The sequence below is a fragment of the Erinaceus europaeus genome, chromosome X, assembly GCF_950295315.1.
Source record: "Erinaceus europaeus chromosome X, mEriEur2.1, whole genome shotgun sequence".
Classification (NCBI taxonomy): Eukaryota; Metazoa; Chordata; class Mammalia; order Eulipotyphla; family Erinaceidae; genus Erinaceus; species Erinaceus europaeus.
This window is the reverse complement of record NC_080185.1, coordinates 88164253-88180085: the sequence shown is the minus strand read 5'-3', so window position 1 is coordinate 88180085 and position 15833 is coordinate 88164253. Positions and strand designations below refer to the sequence as shown.

At 37.5% G+C, this 15833-nt stretch overlaps 1 protein-coding gene across 1 annotated transcript in view; it reads right to left on the bottom strand.

Annotated features, from left to right (window-relative positions):
- Positions 1-15833, bottom strand: part of DGKK (diacylglycerol kinase kappa) — a 235778-nt gene that overhangs the window by 128440 nt on the left and 91505 nt on the right. The gene's annotated exons all lie outside the window — the stretch shown is intronic.

Below are 15833 nucleotides of genomic sequence, written 5' to 3'. Positions count from 1 at the left end.
ACTCTTTAAAAATGACTGAATAGCCACATAAAAAAGAAACTAGATGATTATTTAAGCATTGCACACACACACATACACACATGATCAACATTGAAGAAAGACTTGGATATTATATCTAAAAGTATAACATAACTGAAGAAAACATAGTTGATACATTCCAGGACCTTGGCATCAGAGATGTATTTGGAGATACAACCCCATTAGTGAGGGGATCTAAAGAAAGAATAAACAAGTGAGACTACACCAAAGTAAAAAGCTTTACAGAACAGAAGAAACTACCATGAAGGTAAAAAGTTAATCAAGCAACTGGGAGAAGCTATTTTCATATCACCCATCTGACAAGGGATCAGTATCTAAAATATATAAGAAATTACACAACTCAATAATAAATAAAGTAACCCAATAGAAAGTAGGCAACGGATCTGAATAGACATTTTCCCTAAGAAGACAGAGAGTTGACCTAAAGACATGATAAAATACTCTATGTCACTTAGTATTTGGAGAAATACAAAAAGCACATTGAAACATATTCTCACACAAGTGAAGATGGCCTACATGGAAAATTGGCAATAATGAGTGCTGGTGAAAATGGGGAAATAAAGGTACTTTAGTATAGTGCACCCTATGGAAAATAGTATGGACATTACTTTAAAAATGATGAATATGGGATTCTTGGGAAGATGGCAGACTGAGAAGCTGCTAGTGGCTTGAGCTCTGACAACATCTACTGGAAAGGATTTTTTGCCTTTAGCAGGACAGTCAATAAGGGGTCCTAGCGGTGACACCAAGGAGGTGACTATAACTCAATTTGGGTTAGAAAATAGAGTAAAATGAAAGGGAAAAAAAATTTTTTAGTTATTATTCCCGAAGCACACCCCCCATAACCAGTCCCTGGGGGCCAGAGATCTGCTCCTAGCAGGCTCCCCTGCTGAGCTTCTTTCTTTACCAAGATTCCTGTCTCACCAGGGGGTCTCATTCCAATTCCAATTCTATTCCTTTCTGAAACCCTTGGCCTTTTTTCTTTCTAAGTGGCCAATTCCAGCTACAAATATGCCACCAAGCAGAGCCTTACTCAGACAGGGAAAGACTGCCAGAGGGTTTTTTTTTTCTCAACAATCAGCTGCCTCTGATCAGAGGGGCCTGAGGCAATCTGGAGCCATCCATTCAAGCTGAAGACAGGACAGGTTTTTTACTCTGTTCTATTTTATTATCAATAATAAATAAACTTGTATCCCTTTCCCCCTCTCCTTCAGGTTGACCAGAATTAACGCTTAGTGTATTTTCCATTGCTGGGGGACTGGGTGTCTTATCCACTGCTAAAGTAATTTGTTTCACTTTTCCTCCCTCCCCTACCCACTCTCCCCCCCACCTAGCTAATTAAATAATAAATAAATAAATAACTCTTTCCTTTAACTACCTTTTATTACTGTTCTTTTTCTTATCTTTTTTCTTTTCTCTCTCTCTCTCTCTTTTTCTTCTTTTTCTCATTCTTGTCATCCTTCTTCCTTCCTCCTTTGGCTTTCTGAATTCACTAATACACATTTGGGAATTATTTTGTGGAAGAAATCTGACTCAGGGTGGACTCTCTACGTATATCTCTGCTCCCTTTCTCCTCTAGCTACCCCTAGAATATACAGTGGATAGTAGATTTGCATAATTGTCTATTCTTGCTATCCCTTTTTTCCTTTCTCTTTCTTCTTCACTTGGATTTGGTTGCTATTTTTTCACAGACTGGAGACATTGTTTGGCTAACTGGTAGTGATTAAACTGCTTCAATCCTTGCTTCATTTGTTATTGTAATTTCTGAGGTTGGCGATTGCATTTGTCATAAAGGTATTTAGTACAGTGTTGCTTGTACTCAAAACACAACAACTGAGGAACAACAGAACATAAAAATAAGAAATGCATAAATGAAAAAAATGGGTAGATCAAGAGCAAATAAAACTGCTACTCCAATGAATGAAGACAAGAGCCCAGAAGAAACTACAAATCAGCCAGAAGTAACCATAGATAAGAAAAGTATGCAAGCAATAATAAACTTATTAATCACATAAATGAAAACAACATTGGAGGAAAGGAATGGCAGTATTAGGGAAACAACAGTTGAGACCCCCAAGGAAAATACTGATTATCCTGAGGCAATTATAGAAATGAAAGCTGAAATAGCTGAACTGAGGAAAGAAGCTGAAGGAAGGGAAAGCAGACTAACAGAAGCAGAAAACAGAATTAGTCAGACAGAGGATGAGTTAGAGAAAACAAAGAAAGAGATGAAAGAGCTCAAAAAGAGATTGAGAGACACTGAAAACAACAACAGAGACATATGGGATGATCTCAAAAGAAGTAACATTCATATAATTGGCCTGATAGAGGAAGAAAGAGAGGAAGGGGAAGGAAACATTCTAGAGAAAATTATAGAAGAAAACTTCCCAGACCTGAATAACAGAAAGGATATTAAGATTCAAGATGCCCAGAGAGTTCCAAACAGAATCAACCCATACTTGAAGACACCAAGACACATCATAGTCACAATGAGAAGTAAGGATAAAGAAAGGATCCTAAAGGCTGCAAGAGAAAAACAAAAAGTCACATACAGGGGAAAACCCATAAGACTATCAGCAGACTTCTCCACTCAAACTTGAAAATCCAGAAGAGAATGGCAAGATATTTATCGAGCCCTGAATGAAAAAGGGTTTTAGCCAAAGATAATATATAGACTTTCATTCAAACTATATGGAGGGATGAAAACCTTCTTAGACAAACAACAGTTAAAGGAGGCAACCACAACCAAACTGGCCCTGAAAGAGGTTCTAAAAGACCTCTTATAAACAAGAACATCACTATAATATTTGCAATATATCAGAGCAATTAAAAATTTGTTGAACAATGACACTACAATACATTAAATCCATAATATCAATAAATGTCAATGGCTTAAAATCACCCATCAAAAGGCACAGAGTAGGGGGATGGATTAGAAAACATAACCCAACCATATGCTGCTGCTTATAAGAATCCCCTCTGACACAACAAAAATAAACACAGACTTAAAAAGAAAGGAAGGAAAACTATCATACAGGCTAATGGACCACAAAAAAGGCAGGAATAGCTATTCTCATATCAGACACAATAGATTTTAAATTAAATAAAGTAATAAAAGATAGGCAAGGACATTACATAATTATTAGAGAATCAATCAGCCAAGAAGACTTAACAATTATTAACAGCTACGCACCTAATGAGGGACCATCTGAATACATTAAGCACCTACTGAAAGAACATCAAAAATACATCAATAGTAATACAATAATAGTGGGAGACTTTAACACCCCACTCTCACACTTAGATCAACAAAGCAGTGAATCAACAAAGATGCAAGAGAATTAAATGAAGAGATTGACAGACTAGACCTCTTGGACATTTTCAGAGTCCTTCACCCCAAAAAACTGGAATACACATTCTTTTCAAATCCACATAATACATACTCAAGGATAGACCACATGTTAGGTAGGCCACAAAGACAGCATAAATAAATTCAAGAACATTGAAATCATCCCAAGTATCTTCTCAGACCACAGTGGAGTAAAACTAACATTTAACAACAAACAGAAAATTATTAAAAGTCACAGAATTTGGAAACTAAGCAACATACTACTTAAGAGCCACTGGGTCAGAGAGTCACTCAAGCAATAAATTCAAATGTTCCTGGAAAAAAATGAAAATGAAGACACAAGCTATCAAAATATTTGGGACACAGCTAAAGCAGTATTGAGAGGGAAACTTATAGCCATACAATCACATATTAAACAACAAGAAAAAGCTCAAATAAATGACCTTGCAGCACAGTTTAAGGACTCAGAGGAAGAGGAAGAAAGGAACCCTAAAGCAACCAGAAGGACAGAAATCACTAAAATTAGAGCAGAAATAAACAACATTGAAAATAAGAGAACCATACAAAAGATCAATGAAGCCAAATGTTGGTTCTTTGAAAGATTAAACAAAATTGAGAAACCCCTAGCCAGACTCACCAAACAAAAAAAGAGAGAAGACTCAAATTAATAAAATTGTAAACGATGGAGGAGATATCAAAACTGACACCACAGAAATCCAGAAAGTCATGTGAAACTTCTATGAAGAACTATACGCCACCAAGCTAGAGAATCTGGAAGAAATGGAACAATTCCTAGAAACACATGCCCTTCCAAAACTGAACCAAGAAGAACTACAAAACCTAAATGCACCAATCACAGACAAAGAAATTGAAACTGTTATTAAGAATCTCCCCATCAACAAAAGTCCTGGACCAGATGGCTTCACAAACGAATTCTACAAAACTTTCAGGAAACAGTTAGTACCCATACTTCCTAAGCTTTTCCATAAGATTGAAGAAACAGGAGTACTCCCTTCCACCTTCTATGAAGCCAACATCACCCTAATACCAAAAACAGATAGGGACACAACAAAAAAGGAAAACTACAGACCAATATCTCTGATGAACATAGATGCCAAAATATTAAACAAGATCTTGGCCAACCGGATACAGCAGCACATCAAAAAAATTGTTCATCACAACCAAGTGGGATTCATCCCAGAAATGCAAGGCTGGTTCAACCTCCATAAGTCAATCAATGTGATTCACCACATCAATCAAAGCAAAGCCAAAAACCACATGATTATCTCAATAGATGCAGAGAAAGCCTTTGACAAAATCCAACACCCATTCATGCTCAAAACTCTACAAAAAAATGGGAATAGATGGGAAATTCCTCAAGATAGTGGAATCCATATATGGCAAACCTACAGCCAACATCATACTCAATGGACAGAAGCTGAAAGCATTCCCCCTCAGATCGGGGACTTAGACAGGGCTGTCCATTGTCAACATTACTCTTCAACGTAGTATTGGAAGTTCTTGCTATAGCAATCAGGCAAGAGAAAGAAATTAAAGGATTACAGTTTGGAAGAGAAGAAGTCAAGCTCTCACTATTCGCTGATGATATGATAGTATACATAGAAAAACTTAAAGAATCCAGCAGAAAACTACTGGAAGTTATTAGGTAATATAGCAAGGTGTCAGGCTACAAAAATCAATGTACAAAAATCAGTGGCATTTCTTTATGCAAACACTAAATCTGAAGAAGAAGACATCCAGAAATCACTCCCATTTACTGTTTCAGCAAAATCAATAAAATACCTAGGAGTAAAGCTGACCAAAGAAGTGAAAGACTTGTATACTAAAAACTATGAGTCGCTACTCAAGGAAATAGAAACTGATACCAAGAAATGGAAAGACATTACATGCTCATGGATTGGAAGAATAAATATCATCAAAATGAATATTCTTCCCAGAGCCATATACAAATTAATGCAATACCCATCAAAGTTCCACCAAGCTTCTTTAAGAGAATAGAACAAACATTACAACCCTTTATCTGGAACCTGAAAACACCTAGAATTGCCAAAACCATCTTGAGGAAAAGAAACAGAAATGGAGGCATCACACTCCCAGATCTCAAACTATATTATAAAGCCATCATCATCAAAACAGCATGGTACTGGAACAAAAATAGGCACACAGACCAGTGGAACAGAATTGAAAGCCCAGAAATAAATCCCCACACCTATGGACATCTAATCTTTGATAAGGGGGCCCGGAATGTTAAATGGAAGAAGGAGGCTATCTTCAATAAATGGTGTGGGGAAAACTGGGTTGAAACATGCAGAAGAATGAAATTCAACCACTTTATCTTGCCAGAAACAAAAATCAACTCCAAATGATCAAAGACCTGGATGTTAGACCAGAAACAGTCAAATACTTAGAGGAAAACATTGGTAAAACACTTTCCCACCTACATCTCAAGGATATCTTTGATGAAATAAACCCAATTGCAAGGAAGACCAAAGCAAAAACAAACCAATGGTACTACATCAAATTGAAAAGCTTCTGCATATCCAAAGAAAGTATTAAACAAACAAAGAGACCCCTCACAGAATGGGAGAAGATCTTTACATGCTATACATCAGATAAGAATCTAATCACCAAAATATAGAAAGAGCTCAGCAAACTTAGCACCAAAAAAGCAAATGACCCCATCCAAAAATGAGCAGAGGATATGAACAAAACATTCACCTCAGAGGAGATCCAAAAGGCTAACAAACATATGAAAAACTGCTCTAGGTCAACTGATTGTCAGAGAAATGCAAATTAAGACAACATTGAGATACCACCTCACTTCTGTGAGAATGGCATACATCAAAAAACACAGCAGCAACAAATGCTGGAGAGGCTGTGGGGACAGAGGAACCCTTTTGCGTTGCTGGTGGGAATGTAAATTGGTCCAGCCTCTGTGGAGAGCACTCTGGAGAACTCTCACAAGGCTAGACGTGTACCTTCCATATGATCCAGCAATTCCTCTCCTGGGGTTATACCCCAAGGACTCCATAACACCCAACCAAAAAGAGGTATGTACTCCTATGTTCATAGCAGCACAACGCATAATAGCTAAAACCTGGAAGCAACCCAGGTGCCCAAAACAGATGAGTGGCTGAGAAAGCTGTGGTATATATACACAATGGAATACTATACAGCTATCAAGAAGAATGAACCCACCTTCTCTGACCCATCTTGGACAGAGTTAGAAGGAATTATGTTAAGTGAGCTAAGTCAGAAAGATAAAGATGAGTATGGGATGATCCCACTCATCAACAGAAGTTGAGAAAGAAGATCTGAAAGGGAAACTAAATGCAGGATCTGACTAAATTGAAAGTAGGGCACCAAAGTAAAAACCCTGTGATGAGGGGGAGGGTGGACATGCGGCTTCCTGGGCCGTGGGGGGTGCGGATGGGTGGGTGAGATAGTACATAGTCTTTTGGTGGTGGGAATGGTGTTAATGTACTCTCCTAGTAAAGTGTAGTCATATAAATCACTAGTTAATTAATATGAGAGGGGGAAATTAATTGTATGTCTCGAAGTTTTTAAAACACAGACTGAGTCTTTTTAATATATTGGCTGTGTATTTGATATGTGGACTCTCTCAAAAGTCTAGACCAAGTAGATCAGAAGCAACCGGTGGCACAGCTATATACAAGATACTGGGTACTATACAGCAAACCCTAACAAAAGGACTTTTCAAAGTTAACCCAATTACCAAATAATGTGATGATAACATTAACTATCGATTGTCTTTTTGAACCCTAAGACAGCAGGAACCTCACATCTCCACTATAGAGCCTATATTTCCCCCAGTCCTGGAACCTTAGGATAGGGCCCACTTTCCCTCATGCCTCTCCCAATCCATATCAAATAATATTGCATCTGCTGGTTGCAACCTAATCAACGCAACGATTGCCACCTCAACATGCTTCACCTTAGACTGTGTCCAGAGACTTCAGGTGTGGAATGACAACCCTTCAGCTTCATTACTCGGGTGAGACCTTTCCTTTCATAGTATTCTCTAATTCCATCCCAGGTCGTTCACTTTCTAACAAAGTCCCAAAACCTAGATATAGACCAGGTTCTGTGAGAGAGAGCATATGTTCACACATATCCATAAACTACTGCAAAATATATACCTGAAAGCATAAGTACACCTGCGTTTGCAGTGAGTAGCCCCCCAACACTTCCTCTCCACTATTCCAACCTTCGCGTCCATGATTGCTCAACAATTTGTTTGGCTTTGTATGGTAACTCTCTTTTCAGCCACCAGGTTCCAGATGCCATTAGGATGCCGGCCAGGCTTCCCTGGACTGAAAACCCCACCAATGTGTCCTGGAGCTCTGCTTCCCCAGAGACCCACCTACTAGGGAAAGAGAGAGGCAGACTGGGAGTATGGACCGACCAGTCAACGCCCATGTTCAGCGGGGAAGCAATTACAGAAGCCAGACCTTCCACCTTCTGCAACCCACAATGATCCTGGGTCCATGCTCCCAGAGGGGTAGAGAATGGGAAAGCTATCAGGGGAGGGGATGGGATATGGAGACTGGGTGGTGGGAATTGTGTGGAGTTGTACCCCTCCTACCTTATGGATTTGTTAATTTATCCTTTCTTAAATAAAAAATAAATTAAAAAATAATGAATATATGGGGCCAGATGGTGGTGCACCTGGTTAAGCATACACATTACAGTATGCAAGGACCCAGGTTCAAACCTCTGGTTCCCACCTGCAGGGGGAAAGCTTCACAAATGGTGAAGCAGGGTCACCTGAAGTGATAGGAGTCTCTGTCTCTCTCCCTCTTGATCCCCCCCACCTCTCTATCTCTATCCAATAATACATAAATAACTATTTTTAAAAAAAATAATGGATTTCTGTTATGATATTATAATAACTACATGGTATGTATCAAAGGACAGGGCAATAATTCAAAAGGATATATGCACCCCCACATTCATAATCGCATTTTCACAATAGCCAAAATAAGGACTCAAACTAAATACTCATTGACAGATGACTGGATAAAGAAGATATATGATATATACTCAATGAAATAGTATTTGGCCATTTAAAAGATGGCATTGCTTATTTCATGACAGAATAGATAGAAGTGGAATAGTTAAGGTAAAAGTAAATAAGTTTTTCCAAAATGGAGACCCCAAGTCTTCATCTGCAATATTCTTGCCTTTAGGTTCATGATTAATCAACAATTTTTTGGCTTTATATCTTAACACTTTTTCAGTCACCAGGTTCCAGATGTTATCCTAATGCCAACCTAACTTCCCTGTGGAGATGGCCCTATCAATGTGTCCTAGAGCCCCACCTCTCCAGATCCCTACCCCACTAGGGAAAGAGAGAGACAGGCTGGGAGTATGTACATACCTGCCAATGCCCATGTTCAGCGGGGAAGCAATTACAGAAGCCAGATCTCCTACCTTCTGTACCCAATAATGATCCCAATATGCCCAGAGGGATAAAGAATATTAAAACTGACCTCTGATATGCAGGTGCACCCAATATATTGTCTGGGGAGATGATGTCATGGCTGGAGAAAGGGCTGGAAAGCTGTATCAGGGAAGAGAGTAGCTCCCAAAAAAGTAGTATAGCCATGAGTCCTTTGGAATATAACTAAAATAGGACTACTAACTATCTTCAAAACGGAGACCCCCAAATCTTCATCTGCAATATTCCAGCCTTTAGGTTCATGATTAGTCAACAATTTGTTTGGCTTTATATGTTAACTCTTTTTTTCAGCCACTAGGTTCAGGATGCTACCATGATGCTAACCTGACCTCCTTGGGCAGACGACCCCACCAATGTGTCCTGGAGCCCCGCTTTACCAATGTGTCCTGGACCCTCGCATTTCCAGAGCTCTGGTCCACTAGGGAAAGATAGAAACAGGCTAGGAGTATGGATCACTCTGTCAGTGCCCATGCTCAGTGGAGAAGCAGCTACAGAAGCCAGAACTCCTACCTTCTGCTCCCCATAAACAACCTTGATCCGTACTCTCAGCTGGGGGAAGTGCTAGGATGAAGATAAGAGGACTCTGCACTCCAGCTCCATCAGCACCCAGAGAGAGAGAGAAGGAAAAGGAGAGGGGTATATGGAGGTAGCTTGATATTATGAGTGGCTTAGAGAGGAAGAGAGTATTGAGTCAGATAAAGAAGGGGCAACTATGTATAAATATGGGCAGATAGTTGTAAAGAAGATGGCTGGCCTATGTCTACAACCTTAGGGGAACTGTGGTGGATTGCAGTGGGGAGAGTGAAGATTCAGAACTCTGGTGGTGGGAATGGTGTGGATTCAAACCCTTGTCAACATGTAATTCTGTAATACAAAAATAAATTTACAAAAAAGAAAGAAAAAAAAAGAAGTCACAGACAACTACCAGATGGTTTCACTCATATGTGTCCAGTCACTTTTAAGGAATATTTCTTTTTTTTTCTCATTGTCTAATTTTAGCTCTTTCGTCGATATCTCTATATGTGTAGATTCATTGAGAATTCCAGATTCCACTAAAAACCTCTTACAAACAATAAATGGTTATAGTGAAATGACAGGCTATAGCCTGTCAATATACAAAAATCAATCAATATACAGATTCAATATACAAAAATCTATTTCATTTCTTGTTTTAAAGTATTTTATTTTTTTAATGAGAGAGATAGAGATTATTAAATAGTGAAAAAGAGACTAGAACACTGCTCATGTCTGGCTTATGGTGGTGCTGGGGCTCATAGCCTCCAGCACGGAGGTCTTTTGCATAGTTATTATGGTATCTCCCCAGCCTAAATCTGTTGCATTTCCATAGGTATTTTTTAAAAACTTTATTTATTTATTTTATTTGATAGAACAGAGGGAAATTTGGAGGAAGGGAGAGTTAGAGAGAGAGAGAGAATGAGAGGGAGAGGGAGACAGAGGAACACTTGCAGCACATCTTGTCACACTACTTTATCACTTATGAAGCTTTCTCCCCTGTGAGTGGGGACGGGGGCTTGAACCCTGTTCTTTGTGTATGATAATACATGCACTTAACCAGGTGTGCCACCATTCACCCACCCCGTTTTATAATCTCATTTCTGTATGCAAGTAATGAAGAGAAGGAAGTCAAGAAAACAATCCCATATGAAATGGTATGAAAAGGAAGTAATTTAGAACAAACTGAATAAAGACAGTGAATGACTTGTATAGTGAAAACTATGTCACTGTTAAAATAAATGAAGAAGACATAAATACATAAGGAAATATTCTATGCTCTTGGATTAGAAGAATGAACATTTTTAAATTGATCATTATGTCCCAAGCAGTATAGGTTATGCAATTCCTGTCAAAATCCCAATGATATTCTTTGAGAAAACAGAAGGTACAATACAGAAATTTCTTTGGCACCACAAAAGACCAACAACATCAACCAAAGATGGGGAATATATTCATGTAACATATATCTAGCACAGGGTCAATATTCAGAATACATAAGGAAACAAAGAAAACCAAACAATAATACTATAATTTTTCTCTGTTTCTCTTTCCATCAATTACTGGGGAGAAGAGCTGAACTGAGTCTTTACCAAAGAAGATATACAGATGGAACATGAAAGGTAATTATTATTATTTTATTTTATTTTTTAAAATTATCTTTATTTATTTATTGGCTAGAGACAGAAATTTAGAGGGAAGGGAGGGATAGAGAGAGTGAGAGAGAGAGAGACATCTGCAGCACTGCTTCACCACTTGTGAAGCTATCCCCCAGCGGTGGGGACTGGGGGCTCAAACCTGGGTCCTTGTGTATTGTAACATGTGTGTTTAACCAGGTGCACCAACACCCGGCCCCTAAAGGTAATTATTATTAAGGAAATATGAATGAAAATCTGTGAGGATGGCTTATATCAAAGTATCCAGAACAATAGGTGCTGGTGAAGGTATGGAGCGAAAGGAGCCTTTGTACACTATTAGTGGGAAGGTAAATTGATTCAGCCCTTATGGAAAATAGTATAGACATTTCTCAGAAAATTAAATATGATCCAACCAGCAATTCTTCTCCTAGAAGAACAGAAAACCACTTATTTGAAAAGATATATGCACACCTACATTCATTGCAGCACTATTCACAACAATCAAGATATGGAATTAACAAGTTGCTCAGTGTCAGATGTGAGGATTAAGGAATTGTAACACACACACACACACACACACACACACACACACACACACACACACACACACTGAAGTACTACTCAACTATGACAAAAGATAAAATCTTGTTCTTTGCTATAGTATGGATGGAACTGGAGGGAATTATACTAAGCAAAATAACTTAGGTGGATAAATACTGGATGATCTCACATACCCGTGGAACATAAAGAAATGAAGGATAGTATCAGACAAAATTATAAGAAAACAAGTCCTTAAACTGCAGAAGATGGGAATGGAGAGTTATCAGAGAAGAGTGTGTCTAGTAGACTTTGGTGCTTTGGTGGTGAATATGATATGGTAACATATATCAGGAAGAGGTGTGAAACTGTATTCCCAAAACCTACAAATATCCTTGTAAACATCAGTAAAATATTAAGTAAATTATTATCAAAATAATTAATGATTTGTGTGAAGTTATTATCATTTGATTATTTGTTTTCTGGTTGATTTGGGTTTTCTTTTCTTTTTTTTCCCTACCACAGCACTACTTAGCTCTGGTTTATGGTAGACGGGGAATTGAACCTAGAATTTCAGAGCCTCAGGTATGAGTGCCTCTTTGCATAACCATTACACTATGTACCCTCTTTTCTTTTGTGCTCTTAATCTCATTGTTATTTGATAATTTTATGAAATGGCACACTTAGGTTTTTTTTTTCTCCTTTTGTATCTACTGTGTTTACTTTGTAGTTGTCATATGGCTTATTTATAACATTTTATTGCAACAGTATTTTAAGTTAATAACTTATTTTGAAACACATTCTAAAACTATATTTTATTGTTTCTTTTTTATGGTGCCACTATTTGCATATTTTATCTGATTTTTCACTGATAAGTTGATGTAGTTATTTTCACTACATTTTCTTTGAGCTTTCATATTAGTTTTGAGTAATTCACCACCTTTACATTAAAATATTCTTAATTTTTTAAAAGATTTTATTTATTTATTGACAGGAAAGAGAGAGAGAGAAAAGAGCGAGAGAGCGAGAGATGGATATAGATATAGATTACTTTTACTGGTTATCACCTTTTAAATTTGACTTTAAAAAGTTCGCTTAGTATTTCTTTTTTTTTAATTTTATTTATTTATTCCCTTTTGTTGCCCTTGTTGTTTTATTGTTGTAGTTGTTGTTGGATAGGACAGAGAGAAATGGAGAGAGGAGGGGAAGACAGAGAGGAGGAGAGAAAGATAGACACCTGCAGACCTGCTTCACCGCCTGTGAAGCGACTCCGCTGCAGGTGGGGAGCCGGGGTTCGAACCGGGATCCTTGTTCCCGTCCTTGTGCTTTGCGCCACCTGCGCTTAACCCGCTGCACTACAGCCTGACTCCCTTAGTATTTCTTGTAAGGGTGGTCTAGTAGTTATAAACTCCTTGAGTTTTTGCTTGATAGGAAAACTATACTTCTGAATAACAACTTTGCTGGATGGAATGTTAATTGTTTGAAAGTTTTTTTTCTTAGTACTTTGAATATAATTTCTACTCTCTGCTAGCCTGAAAAATTTTTGTTGAAAAAAATTCAGGTAAAATTCAATTAGGGCCTCCTATGTATGTAGCAAATTGTTTTTCTCTTATAATTTTAAAGATTCTTTCCTTGTATTTAATATTGACATTTAATTATAATATGATTGTATAGCTCTTTTGGTTATTATTAATTAGAATACTTTGACCTTCCTGGATCTGAACATCCACTTTCTTTCCCAGGTTAAGGAAATTCCCAACCATTTATTCAAAAAAGTCTTCTGTCCACTTCTCTCTCTTTGCTTTTTAGATCTCCTATTGTGCAAATGTTGGTCTGGTGATTTTATACTATAATCCCATCAGGCTACTTATATTTTCTTATTCTTTCTCATTTCCACCACTTAAATGGGCAAATGTCACCAGCCCAGTCTGATTTAGTAACTTTATTGTACTCTATTTGACCTGTTTTAAGCTCTCTAAATTATTTTTCATTTAAATAATTGTATCTTCAATTCTGTGACTTCTATGTGGTGCTTTCTTGCAGTTTTCATTGTTGAAGTTCTCACTCTGTTCATTCATTCCTTGAGCTTGGTATCCACCTTTATTACCATTATTCTGATTTTTCAAAAATCTGGTGAATTAATTCTTCCCTATTCATTAAAGACTTTTGTGAGATTTTAAATTGTTGTTTTGTTCAGAACACATTTCCACGTTTCTTCATTTTCTGGCTTTCTGTGTGAGTTTCTATACATTGAAAAAAGTAGCCACCTCTGACATTGAATCTTGCCCCCAATTTTTGCTTGTATTTCAATCCTTTGTGACTCTTCAAATAGCCCATGTTACTTTTAGCAAAACTCTGTAACTAAGGTTGTTCTAAGACTTATCAACATTCCAAAGGGTGAGATTTCATTCAGCACCTAAATTCAAACTAATGGGAAGCCAGATTTTCAGATAATAACATTTCACCACATATATATATATATATATATATACACATATATATGTATATATATATATACTATATATCTATATATACACACACACAGTCTTGTGGGATCATTGGTGTAAATTTTGATGGCGGTCATGGTAGGCAATCTAGAGGTATGCCCTAGGTGATACTCACAAAAGTCTGAGTACTAGACAAACACAGAATATCTTTCCCAGGCAAGACTGATAACTTGGAATGAGTCAGAGGGGGAGTGCAAAGATATCATCCACCAGCCTCCTTCCCCAGAAAGTACTTCAGTAGGCTCCTTGATGTATGATAAACCAGAAACTTCCCTTCACAACTAATCTCTAGGATGATATAATAGGCTTCCATCATAAGAATACTTATTGTGTTTTAGCCTGCTGTTTATGCACTGTCCAGGTGGAAGTAACCCACCAAATGATATCTATCTGATTGTTACAGTTTTGGATATGATCCCATTGGTTACCAGAGTCAGGTGATCACGAGTTATTTCCTAGGAAGTAGCATCTTAAACACATCACCAGATATAAAAGCTGGGGCACCAGAGACATTTAAAAATCTTTCTGAGAGACACTCTGGAGTGCTCTGGAGCATAACAAAATGAGCACATGAAGCTATATACCCACATACTGAGGCCTCTAGAAATAATTATAGTTGACACTTCAGTGAGTGCTCAGTTAGAATGTTGTCTAAAATTATGAAGATAAACTAATAGTTCTCTTTCTAAGAAAGAGTAGGGACTGCTGCCTCTTGTTGTGCCCTGGGTTGATTATGGGCTAAGAACTCTTTCTTTATTGGTTATAGTTTTGTGGGATTTATACACATAATCCCTGTTAATAATTGCTAGGTCTAAGTAATACAGAGATGTCCTCAGGTACAGCTACAAAAATTGGGATGCCCAATGAAGGTACAAGTGCATTTTTAGGAGATATCAGTGAGCTGCTGTGAGGCAGAGACAAAGATGGATCCCACCAGTGGAAGTGAGATAGAAAGAACCAGAGTCTTATAAGAAGCAGCTCATATTTTAGTTTCATCTTATCTACAATAATCAATTTGAGAAAAGATCTAAAAGGCTAACAAGTCTGGGTCAGAACTTCTCAATGTCCATGTATTGGTATTTGGGGTTAGATAACTATTTATGCTATCCTGTGTATTGTAGAAGATTTAACAGAATTTCAGACCTCTATCCACTTGAAGACTTTATAGCATCCCCTCTAACTCTGAGTTGTAATAACCAAATATGTCTCCAGAAAATATTAAATGTCTTAACAGGGGATCAATTCCAGTTGAGAAACACTGGTTTTGAGGCATGGTGGTATTATCATTGAAAGCACTGTTTTCAGAATTGTGTATGAATCATAACTCTTTTGATTAATAGCTATATGACCTTGAGCAAATCATTCACTTTTAGGGACCTCATTTCCCTCATCTGTAAATGAAGACAATGAGGCCTGGTCCAGGGTTGTTGAAAGGATTAAAATAGATCACATACACATTACATTTCAATACAATTATGTCTTTATATTAACCACTGCTAATTAACAAAGATTTTAAATGTTATATGCAAGGTTTCTTAAGGGTAGACTCAGAACTTAATTTCTAAGACCCCTGCACTGTCTTAAGAGAGTTCAGTTTTCCCAGTTGCTAGTAGGCCACACCAATTAAAAATTATCAAAAATAAATATCTTAATATTCTCTCTCAAATATTTTAAATATATCATATGGAAATACAGGCTATGAAGCTTTATATAATGGACTCTGTATATGCTATATTGGGATCAGGGTC